This window comes from Colobus angolensis, unplaced genomic scaffold (assembly GCF_000951035.1).
Source record: "Colobus angolensis palliatus isolate OR3802 unplaced genomic scaffold, Cang.pa_1.0 Scaffold7, whole genome shotgun sequence".
NCBI classification, from domain to species: Eukaryota; Metazoa; Chordata; class Mammalia; order Primates; family Cercopithecidae; genus Colobus; species Colobus angolensis.
The window spans coordinates 5,895,951-5,909,298 of NW_012120709.1; the positions used below are offsets into that span (position 1 = coordinate 5,895,951).

Genomic DNA, 13,348 nt, shown 5'->3' on the forward strand with positions numbered 1-13,348 from the left:
AAAAGAATACCCTGACTGTATTCCATATTTGCTTTATTTATTCATTTTTTGAAAATCTATGGATTATCTTGGGTGTGTCTAAGAAACAGAAAATAACTCTTATATAACTTTATGTTTGAAAACTCGCCGGGCGCGGTGGCTCACGCCTGTAATCTCAGCACTTTGGGAGGCCGAGGCGGGCAGATCACAAGGTCATGAGATCGAGACTATCCTGGCTAACACGGTGAAACCCCGTCTCTACTAAAAAAATACAAAAAACTAGCCAGGCGAGGTGGCGGGCGCCTGTAGTACCAGCTACTCGGGAGGCTGAGGCAGGAGAATGGCGTAAACCCGGGAGGTCCAGCCTCAGTGAGCTGAGATCCAGCCACTGCACTCCAGGCTGGGCGACAGAGCGAGACTCTGTCTCAAAAAAATAAAAAAATAAAAAAAAAAGTGTCTCCTTACAATGCTAAATTTCACCATATAAAACAGAATTGGGTTAGCTTTATTATATATAACACATTATCTAAAGGAATCTCTAACACAATATATTTTTTCTGATTGTCTCACCTCTGACTTTGTTTTAATTAAACTTATTTTTCTATATCTCGACTCTAAAATGAGATATTTTATTCTGAAAAAGAGTTGACAGTGTTTGCAGTAATAATATCATAATGCTGAAAGTTAATATGTCAGAGTTTATTAGCTTTAATTGAACATTGATTAGAAATTAACTTGTGGTCATAATTTAAGCGCTATGCATGTAACATTTCCAGCTTGATTATATTTAAATCTGTACCTATATTGTAGGCTAAATTTAGATAGTATGTATGATAAGAGAGTCTGAAATAATATGTAACAGCTGGTAATTTTAGATTGAAAGCAATGCTTTCATTTTAAACACATTTTTAATGTGTTAATTATACTAAATATATTTTTAAAGCAATAAAATATTCATTTTGATATACATGGTCATTCAGTACTCTATGCAAATATTAATATATATGTATATATATACCATATATACATATATATGAGGATAATACATGTGTATATTTGTGATCATACATATCATATATAATACAAAGCTATATAAAGATATAGAACATGCACATTATTCACATATGATCAGTAATATTGCCTCAACTTCTATATGGTTATATTACCATGCAATAAAAATATCTAATTGATTTTATTAAATTTCTTTATTTCAAAGAACTAAACACATTCTCCTGTCAACTAAATCTTTCCTATATTGTGTAACACAAAGAAAACTGCAGATTATCTAAAGAAAAAGGACTGATAGAAGAACAAACCCAAATAGAAGTAAATATAAACTCTTTTTAGAATCACTTGAGCTATATTTTTTAAATTATAATTTTATAATAGTTATTCTTTAGCCTTTATACTATTACTACTATCTGTAATGTACCAAAAGTATAACTTTAATTATGTGTGATGTATGAATCTTCCTCATAACTGAAAAGACAATCCTCAATTTACAATCAGATTATGCTCCAAAATGTTATTTGATCTCTAAAAGAATTTCTTTACATACAGAAATAAATGTAGTATTTCAGTTATATAAGTTATGTGTTGAATGTGATATCTGCAGCATAACTGCACTTATCTGAATGCTTTTACAAGATATATAAAAGCCTTTTTATTGCAATACTAGTAATTAAATAACTGCAAAAACAAACAAAAAAGTGATTATTTATATATTAGTACTATCATATGTTCAACACGTTGCTTACAGGAAAAACAGGTTTAATAAGAGACATGCAAGGAAAAAGGAGACCTCTATAAAATGTTGGTAGAGACATCTATGATATGAAATGGTAAGATATCTCAAAGGCATTAAGAGTTAAATGAAAACTGTGATTCATCAATATTATGGTTACTTAAAAAAGAAATCAAGAGTCTTCAGATATTTTATTCAGTGTTGGGTTTCTTTTTGTGTGTGTGCAGCATTACTGGCTTCCCTAACGATCTCAGTTGTTTCTCTTTTATCTTCTCAATGTCATTTTCCTCTTGAACCTATAAGCCAACTGATGGAGATGGAGGTAGGGTTGCAAGATGAAATATAAGGACACCCAGTTAGATTTGGATTTCAAAAGAAATTTGTGTGTGTGTGTTTTGTTGTTGTTTTGTTTTTAGTTCTGGTATTTTCCATGCAATATTTTATTCCATTTTATCTAGACTTTAAATTTAATGGATGTCCAGTGCTTTTATTTATTAATCTGACAATGCTAGAAAGGAAGAAGGTGGCGGTCTATGATAACACTCTGAAGTTTCTTTCTCTTTTACTTGTCCAATATTATTTCCTTAAACAATCACTGCAAAAGAGACATTGTACAGTGGTTGTGGAAACAAAAGTAAAAATACTCAGCCTGATATGGGGTCCATGATTGCTAGATTTCCCGCTAATACTGGAATCAAGTTACTATTCATTTTGTGGAGTAAAGGAAACATTGGAAGACAGAAATAATTAGGCAGAGTTTTGATATAAGTGGTATTTCAAATGTTATAGGCAAAGCAGAAAGAAAAGTTGAAAACAAAGGTCATGTATAATTGTTACATGGGATTTGATCTTTAATCATTATATCTGCAGTTGATGTGGAGCAAATATTCAGTTACTTTTTTAAACAGATGAATTTCTTTTTTGCTGTAGATATCTGTTTAAAGTAAAATTGATTAGGATACTTGAAAGGATCATTTATCAAGAATGATTATGTTCAAAATCTTTCATTTGCCTTCATCCTCATTTTATCATATTATTTTGGAGGTGGAGCCCCTAATCTGCTTTTGTTCCTTGGTTAATGCTTATACTCTATACTGCCCTCACTATTTTGTTATTTAGTGTTTTATTATTTCATTTTCACTGGTTATATTTGGCACACTGAGTTAATTACTGTTACAGAAAATGAGGGTCATTGAGCTGCGGATCACGAGCACATTTTACGTTGTTGGTGCTTTTGAACCAAAAAGACTAACTGAAGAAGTAAAAGAATACCCTGACTGTATTCCATATTTGCTTTATTTATTCATTTTTTGAAAATCTATGGATTATCTTGGGTGTGTCTAAGAAACAGAAAATAACTCTTATATAACTTTATGTTTGAAAACTCGCCGGGCGCGGTGGCTCACGCCTGTAATCTCAGCACTTTGGGAGGCCGAGGCGGGCAGATCACAAGGTCATGAGATCGAGACTATCCTGGCTAACACCGTGAAACCCCGTCTCTACTAAAAATACAAAAAATTAGCCGGGCGTAGTGGTGCGTGCCTGTAGTCCCAGCTACTCGGAGGCTGAGGTAGGAGAATGGCGTGAACCCAGGAGGCGGAGCTTGCAGTGAGCCGAGATGGTGCCACTGCACTCCAGCCTGGGCGACAGAGTGAGACTCCCTCTCAAAAAAAAAAAAAAAAGAAAGAAAAAAAAGAAAACTCGCTACAGGTAGTCATAAAAGCTTGGCAACTTTCACAAGGACATGCAACCTTATACTAAAAAATGAATTCACAATTAAAACAACAATGATATATTGCTACACATATCAAAATGGCTGAAATCCAAACAAATAAAAATTTATACAAAAAATACCAAATTCTGGCGAAGATGCAAATTGAAGGGAGCTCTCATTGACAGTGAGATTTCAACATGGTATCGCCATTTTGGAAGGCAGTTTTGCAGTTTCTTACAGAGCTAAATACAGTTTTGTCATATGATCAAACAGCAGATCTTCTAGGCATTTACCTAACTGATTTGAAAACTTATGTCCACACAAAAAATACCATGTAAGTGTTTACAGCAGATTCATTAATAATAACCCCACACTGGAAACAATAAATGTCCTTCAATAAGTGAATAAACTATGGAATTCTATACAATGGAATACTATTCAGTGATTAAAAAAAAGAATGAATTACCAATATCAAACTACACAAACATAAGAATGGATTCTATATACAAATGGCTAATTGAAAAAAGATAGTTTGAACAGACTACATGCTATAGATTTCATTTACATAACAACTGGAAAGAGAAAAACCATGGAGACTATAAACAGATCAGTGATTGCCAGGGTCAGGGAGAGGGCTGAATGGGTAAATGAAGCAAAGGATGTTTTTAGGGTGTTGAAACTACTTTGTATGACACTATAATCATGGATACAAGACATTACACATTTGTCAAAACCAACTAGAACTTTCCAGGACGGAGTGAACCATAATGTATGCATATTTAAAAAATATATAGTAGTAGGTCAGAGGATCTGAGGACAAAAAGCAGACTATGACAAAGAATCTAACTGTATTATCATTATTATTATTATTATTTTGAGACAGAGTTTTGCCCTGTCTTCCAGGCTGGAGTGCAGTGGAGCGATCTCAGCTCACTGCCATCTCCTCCTCCAGCATTCAAGTGATTCTCCTGCCTCAGCCTCCTGAGTAGCTGGGATTACAGATGTGTGCCAGCATGCCCAGCTAATTTTTGTATTTAATAGATATGGGGTTTCACCATGTTGGCCAGGCTGGTTCAACCTCCCAATCTCAGGTGATCCACCTGCCTTGACCTCCAAACTGCTGGGATTACAGGCATGAATCACTGCACCCGGCCTGTATTATTAATATGAAGCAACTTCACTTAGGGAAACTAGGGGAAAAACAGACTTAAATAACTTTGGAAATGAGTCTGCAAAACTAAAAGCAAAAGATACTGTACTTAAGCACTGTACTCTAGTTAATAACATTTTTTCCCATGTTAGCACTTCTAAAATCCATAAATGTGTGTACTGGAACAACTAAGTCCATGGAAGGCAGATGATGCAGGTCAGGTTTCTCACTGTTGGTGTGGGAGATTACAGATAAGCAAGGGAAAAAGTTTAGAACGATACATGTGATAATGGATTAGAATTCGAGATTTCAGTATAAATTAATATTTAGCTTAATATAGATACATATAGTTTTATATATATATATATACACACACACAGACATAAGTGTGTGTGTGTGGGTGTGTGTGTGTACTTGCATAGATATACTAATACCTATTTCATTTATCTTGCAGCTGAGACGGATTAGAAGCTATGTGTCTGAGTAGCAACCAACACACAAAGTGTCAAGATTTCAGTTTCTAAGCTTCTAATACCATTTATACCATTTTCTACTCAAAGGAGCCAGGGCTGTTTAGACAAAAGCCTAATTCTAGGACTGGGCCAAGAAATACATAAATCATTCTAGAGTATCTTGTAGTGCCCGAAAATAAGCGAGTGCTAAAGCAAACAAACCAAAACAAAAACAAAACCATAATGAATCTGAGAGTCTGGTGTGTCCAAGAGATATAGTAGCCAAATGGTATAGTTCCCAATGACCAAAACCGGGACAATGTCAGCAAATAAATAAATAAATAAGTGCTGGGTTATAATCCAAATCAAATGAATATTCAAAAGTCCATATTGATGTAGATAAAAGATTAGAGAAATAATGAATCAGGAAAATTGATCAATCTTTATGTAGATTAATTTCAAATAATGTATGTAGATACTTCATTCTCAAGGAGGTATGAAATAAATGTCTCTTTTCTTAAATATTCGCTATGCATAGTGACTTGTTTCCAAAGAGTACAGAATGGGAAATGGAGACCAAAAGAGAAGCGATTTTATGGTGGAAAAAGCTGGTAAACATTTCCTCAGCCAGGTAATAATCAGGATCAATATTATCGGAGATAATTCATGTTGATCATATTACCCTTGGTATGCTGAGAATGACAGCTGACCTCTGTGGTTTTCCTCCCCAGAACCTATAACCCCAGTCTAATCATCAGAGAAATTTGAAGATATGTTTTCTAAGGGGGATTAATTTTAAAAAAAGAAGACTTGACTAGTACTCCTCAAAACTTTCAAAGTCATCGAAACTTAGGAAAATTGGGGTAACTTTTGCCCAGAAAAAGGAGAAAAAGGAGACATGACAACTAAATGTAATGTAGTATACTGGATAGGATTTCATAAGAGATAAAAGAGCATTACATAAATACTAAGGAAATCTCAGTCAAGTATGTATGTTAACGATAGTGCTCAGGACATTTCACTCCCAAAATATGACAGAGATTAGAGTATGCCACTACAAAATAAGCCTCCTTGGCATACTAGTTATTTTGAGTTCATTGTTTTGAAAAACTTCAGGCACAAGACTAGCTTTGAGAAGTTACCCTTTTGTAAGAAAAATACGTGTTTGTGTAAGAAATATCTGTTTGTAAGAGTGTCGCTCTCTCTCTCTGCACCAAGAAGAGAAGGACAACTAAGTTACTAGAGACTCATAATCAATAAAGCAGGCATTGATTTAAATCTGCATAGCAAATCTTACCTTTGTTTAAGGTGCTTTTCTGGCCACCTTATCTTAACTGGGCCTTCCTTGAACTCTTTTTTCCTTTCTACTTAAAAGGAATGATATTGAAACCTAAAGTGTAGTTTTATTTTCTTTGAGATCTACTCTAGACATTTACATATTTCTCTGAGCTGTCAGTCATAGACAGGGTATATACATGTTAATAAACTTTTTTACTCCTGTTGGTCTGTCTTTTGTTACAGGAAGTCTTAGTTAAGAACTATTAAGTGCACAGAAAAAAAATAAATTATCTTTTCTTCTCTATGTTTGTTAAAAATAAAATAGAAATATTGATCTATTAATTGTGATACATGTTCCCTACCACCATAAGATGTTAATAGGAAAAACTGGTTATGAATATATGAGAATTAATTAGACTAAGCATAACATTCTGAATGCTTGAACAAAATATTATGAGGGCCTGCAATAAGACTACAGTGAAGAGCATCAACAAGAGTGCAATATTTAAAAGTATATTGGCATTAAAATATATAGGACTTAATAATTTATTAAATATTTATTGTTAAAGGAAATAGTTTCTTACCTTGCTTATAAGGTGTAGATGATCTTGCCATTTACTTGGATTCTGAATAAAATGGGAAGTGCAGATTTAAATCTGGGAAATACTGAGCTCAATAATGTATATGTTGAGCTTTAGATGTCTATAGTACCCTTAGGTGAAAAGTATCTAAAATTTAAGGAAGATGACCAAGCTAAAAGTAAATCTGTGATTCATTCTTGCATAGATGACATTTTAAGACACAAGAAAGGAAATAACCACTCAAGAACTATGGATGTAATAATGAGTTATAAGACAAGGAAGCATGTCTGAGTAGCATGTACTTTTTTAAGGGGAAAGAGGAAGTACAGGAGAGTGGTCGGCAGTGGCAATGCATTAGGAAGTTTAAATGCGATTGGTACTAAACTCTTTTCTTTTAATGATAGTAATAGTTACCTTTAATGAAGTAGTAGAAACCCCAGTGTTATGGCAGTGAGTTGTGAATTGGTTAGTAGAAGAGAAAAATTAGACAATTATTGTCAAATCTGTTTTCTGAGAACGTAAACCTAGGACAATGAGAAAGAACGGTAGATAGCTTAGAAAAGACAAAAATTTGAGAAGGAGTATGTGTCTTTCCATTTGTGGATATGTGTTTTAAGGCTGGAGAAACTGTTTACGGAATTTCAATTCACTTTATGCCCAATGTACATGAAGAATGCATATTGCCTTAGCCAGCTTTTGCAGTATAACAAATCACCCCACAATTTAGTCACTTAAAATAAAACAGCGTGTATTCTTTCTTACAATTCTGAGGGTTAGCTAGGTTGTTCTTCTGGTCTGGGCAGCCTCAGTTTATCTCTACAGTACCCATGACCCACTGGATGGTGCCATTTGGCTTTACTCACATTGCTCGTGATTGATGCCTTGTTAGCAAAGGCAATGGGAATGACTTGGTCATGTCTCTGATCATCCAGAAGGCTAGCTCAAGATCTTTCACGTAGTTGTGATTGTAGGCTTTGTAGGTATAGGTACAGGAAGAAACAGGAAAAACACCAGTCAACAAGCACTTTTCCTGGCTCTGTTATATTTGCTAATATTTCACTGGACAAAGCAAATCCCAAGAGCCAAGGTCAGATTCAAGAGATGGAAAAGTAGATTCAATCTCTTCAAGAGAGGAACTGCAAAAGCACATTATACAGAGAGCACAAAGAGCAGTAAGAAAAATGTGCACTCATTTTTTACTCTAACGTATATTTATATATTTCTGTGACTGTTTTACATGCAAATGAAGCAATTCAGTTGATTTTTTAAAGTTATATTTACTTATTTATTCAGACAGGGTCTTGCTCTGTCACCCAAGCTAGAGTGCAGTGGCACCATCATGGCTCACTGAAACCTTGAATCCCTGAGATCAAATGATCTTCTCACTTCACCCTCTAAAGTAGCTAGGACTACAAGCATGTGTCACCACATCTGGGTAATTTTTTTTTTATTTTTATTTTTTATTTTGTAGAGACAGGGTCTCACTATGTTGGCTGGTTTTGAACTCCTGGCCTCAAGCTATCCTCCTGCCTAGGTCTCCTAAATTGCTGGGATTACAGGCATGAGCTGCCACACCTGGCCAACAATTCTGTTTATAGCAAAAGTAAAGTAGGCTAAATATTTCTTTCTATCCTCATTTTCAAATACAGTACCAGTGAAAGAACTGTGACCTAAACTCATTAGCTGAACGTTTAAAAAAAAATGACAAAAATCTTTAAAACTCAGTAAATTAATTTATTTTTCTTAATGTGAAATTAATTAACTTGAAGAAAATCCAAGCTTTTATCAAGGAATATGTGAAATCATTTGAGGAAATCATAATTATTGTAGCCTATTAATATATATGTGAAAAAAAGCATCAACATTTTAATCTCTATTGTGTCAAAATCTGTTATTATTCTCTTTGAAAATTCTTTTTTAGAACACATACATATGTGCAGAGATAGCAATTGGAAGAAGACAGTATGGTCCAGGATTTATCTACTTTCAATTTGCAAGCAGCTTTCCTGATGTTTTTGGCTCTTTGTAAATTGCTTTTTATTCGGTCTCCATGTTTAAACAAACTCAACAACAAAAACTAAAATTTTGCATTCCTTTACTCTGTTATGCAGAATTTCTCCAGCCAATGGGTTTTTTAACTATCATATTCTTTTTAGACTATGGTCAGTAATTATTCTAATTTATTTATAAGCATTTAACATTTAAATAGCTACATCACAATAATATTTAGGACAAATAGTTTCCTTTTTGTGAATTATAAATTGTTCTTTATTCATGTGTTGAGACTTAAAGAACAATAACCCAAAATATGATGCTTTGTCATGCTGAGCACTTTCAACTTGTCTTAAAGGAAACTGGAAGCCCCTAGAAGCTGCCTCATAACCAAGGACTTTCCAACTTTCCCTTGTTTCTCTCCTCTCAAGGGCAGGGAGGGGCTTTCTATGGAAGTGCCCTTATCTGACTGAGGAAATTTCTTCCAAAAGAAATGCAATTGTCTCAAAACCTCCTCCTCAGGAATCTCATCAAATGATCAGGCAATATTAACTAGCAAAGAAGAGAAAAAGACTAAAAGTTGTCACTATGCCCAGATAGACTTTTCATGTATTCTTCTGAGGGTACATTCGAGAGATTACTTGAGAGACTTCGTATACATAATAAGACAACCTTTGTTTTCAGTGAAGATTCACCCCTCACCTTCCCACTATTTGTTGCCATCTGCCCCAGAGCTCAGAGAAACCTTGGCCCTTGCTATTTTCTGTTCCCCATTACCACTTGGTATTCAAAGAGAACCATTTACAAACCATAGTCTGCTCTTTGGGCCCATTCAGTTCTCCAAAAAAATGATTTACTGTTCCTCAAAATTGCCTGCATTCTCCCATCTCTCTCTTTCCAATGAAGAAGAGAATATACAATTGTGAACCTGATTGGGCTGTTGGGTAATCATTCTCCCATGATTTTCCCCCATGCATGTTAGTAAATTTGTATGCCTTTTCTTCTGTTGTTCTTTCCATTGTCCGTACATTTCAGCCAACCTTCAGAGGGCAGAAGGGAAGTTTTTCCTTCATACCTATAGGTGGAACACAAAACCATGTATGACATCTGTTTAGGTCATACATAGTGGTATAAACAATTAATAATAGCAGTGATATCATTGCTTTCAATAAGAGTAGCTTTATGAAGGCAAATAACTATCTGAAATTGTTTTGGCTTGTTAGCATGCTGAAGGAGTTTGGATATTTGTCTTCTACAAATCTCACGTTGAAATGTAATCCCACATTTTGGAGGTGAGGTCTAGTGGGAGGTATTTGGATCATGGGAACAGATCCTTCCTGAATATCTTGGTGCCCTCCTCTTGGTAATGGGTGAGTTCTCACTCTGAGTAACGTGAGATCTGGTTGTTTAAAAGAGTGTGGCACCTTCCCCTTCACTATTGCTTGCTCCTGCTCTCACCATGTGATATACCAGCTCCTCTTTTGCTTTCTGCCATTGTTACAAGCCTCCTAAAGCCCTCACCAGAAGCCAAGAGTGTTAGTGCCTGCTTTATCTACAGCCAGCAGAACTGTGAGCCAATTAAGCCTCTCTTCTTTATGAATTATCTAGCTTCAGATATTTCTTTATAGACACGTAAGAAAACGAGCTAACACACATGCACAAGGGTTAGCAGGATCACTTTCATCTCTTTTCCCAGCACATTTTGTCTTCCTATAAATTTTACTTAATGTCACATTCTTTTTTATTACTTTTGTCATTTTTTGGTTGTGTGTTTAGTTAAACCAAAAAATATAGGTAAGAAATGAGATGGAAAGACACGGAGACTAGCAGTGGCCAGCACATTAAAGAGGATTTGCAGAAAAGGGTTATGTATGTGAAGTCATTAATATGAGTCAGACTATTTCCTGACTGGTGTAACAGAGGTTTTAATAGAACAGCCGAATAAGACACTGAGATCAGGGGAAATAATGCATGGGAGATATGTCATATACAAATATTATTAGTATTTATTATTAGAATAGGCTGGAAAGCCATGATCATTAGTTCATTAACTTTCTATCATTTGGTTGGAGGTTTTTGAAAAAGCATTCATTTTGCAGTCCTTAGTACCAGCAAATATTTTTGTCAACATCCTAAATTTACTTATATATTTCTAGCAAAAGTTGTAGACTAAATATGAATAATATTTAATTAGGTTTATTAAAACTAGGTATATTGGTATCTTTTCCCTGACTAAATTTATAAATCTTAGAATCAAAAATAATTCGAGGTTTAGGTAGTCTGTATCTTTGCATTTGGGTAAGTAAAGTATTTTTTTCTTCTCAATAGGGATGAGGCTCAGAAAGTTTCCATCTGTCTGTAGATCGTACCTAGTAGAAGAATAATGGGAGGACTGTCTCCTATAGCAATGCTTTTCAACATACCAGACAATATGAAGGTGAGACAAGAGAGGAAATCTAATTCCTGGAGCCACAGTGACCTCCTTCCTAGACCTACATTAGTACATATACTTTCTTTCTTCTGAATCACTTTCAGATGCATCTAATGTCAGCTGTATTGCTTTAAAAACAGCAACAACAAAAGGCATTTTTGCTCTCTACTTTGACCCCATTCTCCTCCATTGAGTTAAATCCATTTTATTGGAAAGGTGACAGTTTGTTCCTTCTGCCAAGATGATGATATACTGTTGAACAGAGAGTGTCTGTCATTGATAAGCTTATACAAATACAGTCCTTCTTGGTGGCAGTGTGGTAAATTGTACAGAACTTTGTCATTGCCAGTTAGTGCTGCCTAAGAACTTACAAAGGAAAATGAAAACAGAAGTGTTACAGAAAACAGGTGCCTGCTAATATAAATTCTGACTTCCCCACTGCAATTGAGAAAGAGAAATGGATTATGGCTCCTCCATGATCAAATTAAAATTATGTATTTGCACACTGTATCTGTCCCTGGGGAAGTTATGATGATAATGGAGACTACCTCTGTGTGGAAACCCAAGTTGACTCTTATCAGCTGTGCACCGGCGGTATTAGACGTGTAATTAATCAGAAGACAATTTAATTTCTCCTTGTCAGTGGGCGGTGGGAACTGGATTACCTGAACTTAGTGAGCTTTGTTATTTTTATTTTAAAAGAAAAGAAGATGTTAAAAGGTTTCTATAATTGTCACAAATTCCTGGGGTGATATAAAATTAAACTATCAACTAAAGAGCCAGGTTCAGCATCCTAGAGAAATAAGAGCAAATTTTTGTCTCAGTGTATTGGAGATTAAAGAAAAAATTAACTAACTTATTAGATCAGCTAAATGTTACTTTTTACATAAGAAAATATTTATTGAAAAATATTTCTCCTCTTGAGTATCGGCTAAGGAGTAAGCAACGTACATCAAAAGTGTTTTGGGATCTAGACGATGACATGGACATTATCTCTTCTTTAAACTGAACTAACCCTTTCTGGCACGATTATTTTCAACAATACATCCTTCCCGGTAGAAGATTAGTATTACATTGATTTTCTTTATTATTATAAAGTAATGCTCCAATAATTCATATTGTATAAAGTGTCCATGAGAACTTGTGAATGAATGTTTATATTATCACTTGTTAAGCAGAAATAAATTTGTACTGCAATAATACTACTGCAAAATATGCTTGTTTATGGTAAGGATTGTTTTATTGCTTAGCATGAGCATCTGGGGAACTGCCTCTATGCAGTCACTTGAATAATTTGTGAGCAAGAAAACAGCTTATTTTCTGTACCTCACCTGTTCAAATTCAGGTCTCTTTGGAATATAACGTGGAAAGACAATTACATTCATTGACCACTGAAGCAAGCAGACTTAAGTGGGATGCAGAATGCAAGGAAAGATTCTTGATCTCCTTGATATTATAGTTTTATCAGGACCAAAATATGGATTATATATCATATGTAAAACAAAGCACGTATAACTAAGTACAAGAATGAAAGAGATAAATGCCATATATTTTCTGTTTATTTTAACTCTTGGAGAAAAATCCTATTTTGCTAGTCATTAATAAAGTTAACAATCGACTTTTTGAAACTGTCAACTTTCATATCTGATGATATTTAACATAGATATCAACCAGAAGATTTTTCTTTTCTATTATTTGGAAAAGAATGTTTTCCATTCTAATTTTCATCATAGCTTTCACACTGAAATTTGTCAGAGCAGTTAGTTAATTATCAATGAAGTGTTCAGGTTGATGACTAGGCTTATAGTATGGTTTGAACCTCGCTGTGACTCTAGGGTATGCTGGACCATCTGAATGGTCCAGATCAGGGATAAAGATGGTTTTAGGTGAGAATTTTTATTTTTCAGCATTTGAATATTTTGCAATTATGATTTCTTTCTTTCTTTTTTTTTTTTATTATGCTTTAAGTTCTAGGGTACATGTGTACAATGTGCAGGTTTGTTACATATATATACCTGTGTCATGTT

The 13,348-nt window shown here is 34.5% G+C and overlaps 1 protein-coding gene across 2 annotated transcripts in view; it reads left to right on the plus strand.

Annotated features, from left to right (window-relative positions):
* CNTN5 (contactin 5) overlaps positions 1-13,348 on the plus strand; it is a 1,321,567-nt gene that overhangs the window by 532,315 nt on the left and 775,904 nt on the right. The window lies entirely within an intron of this gene.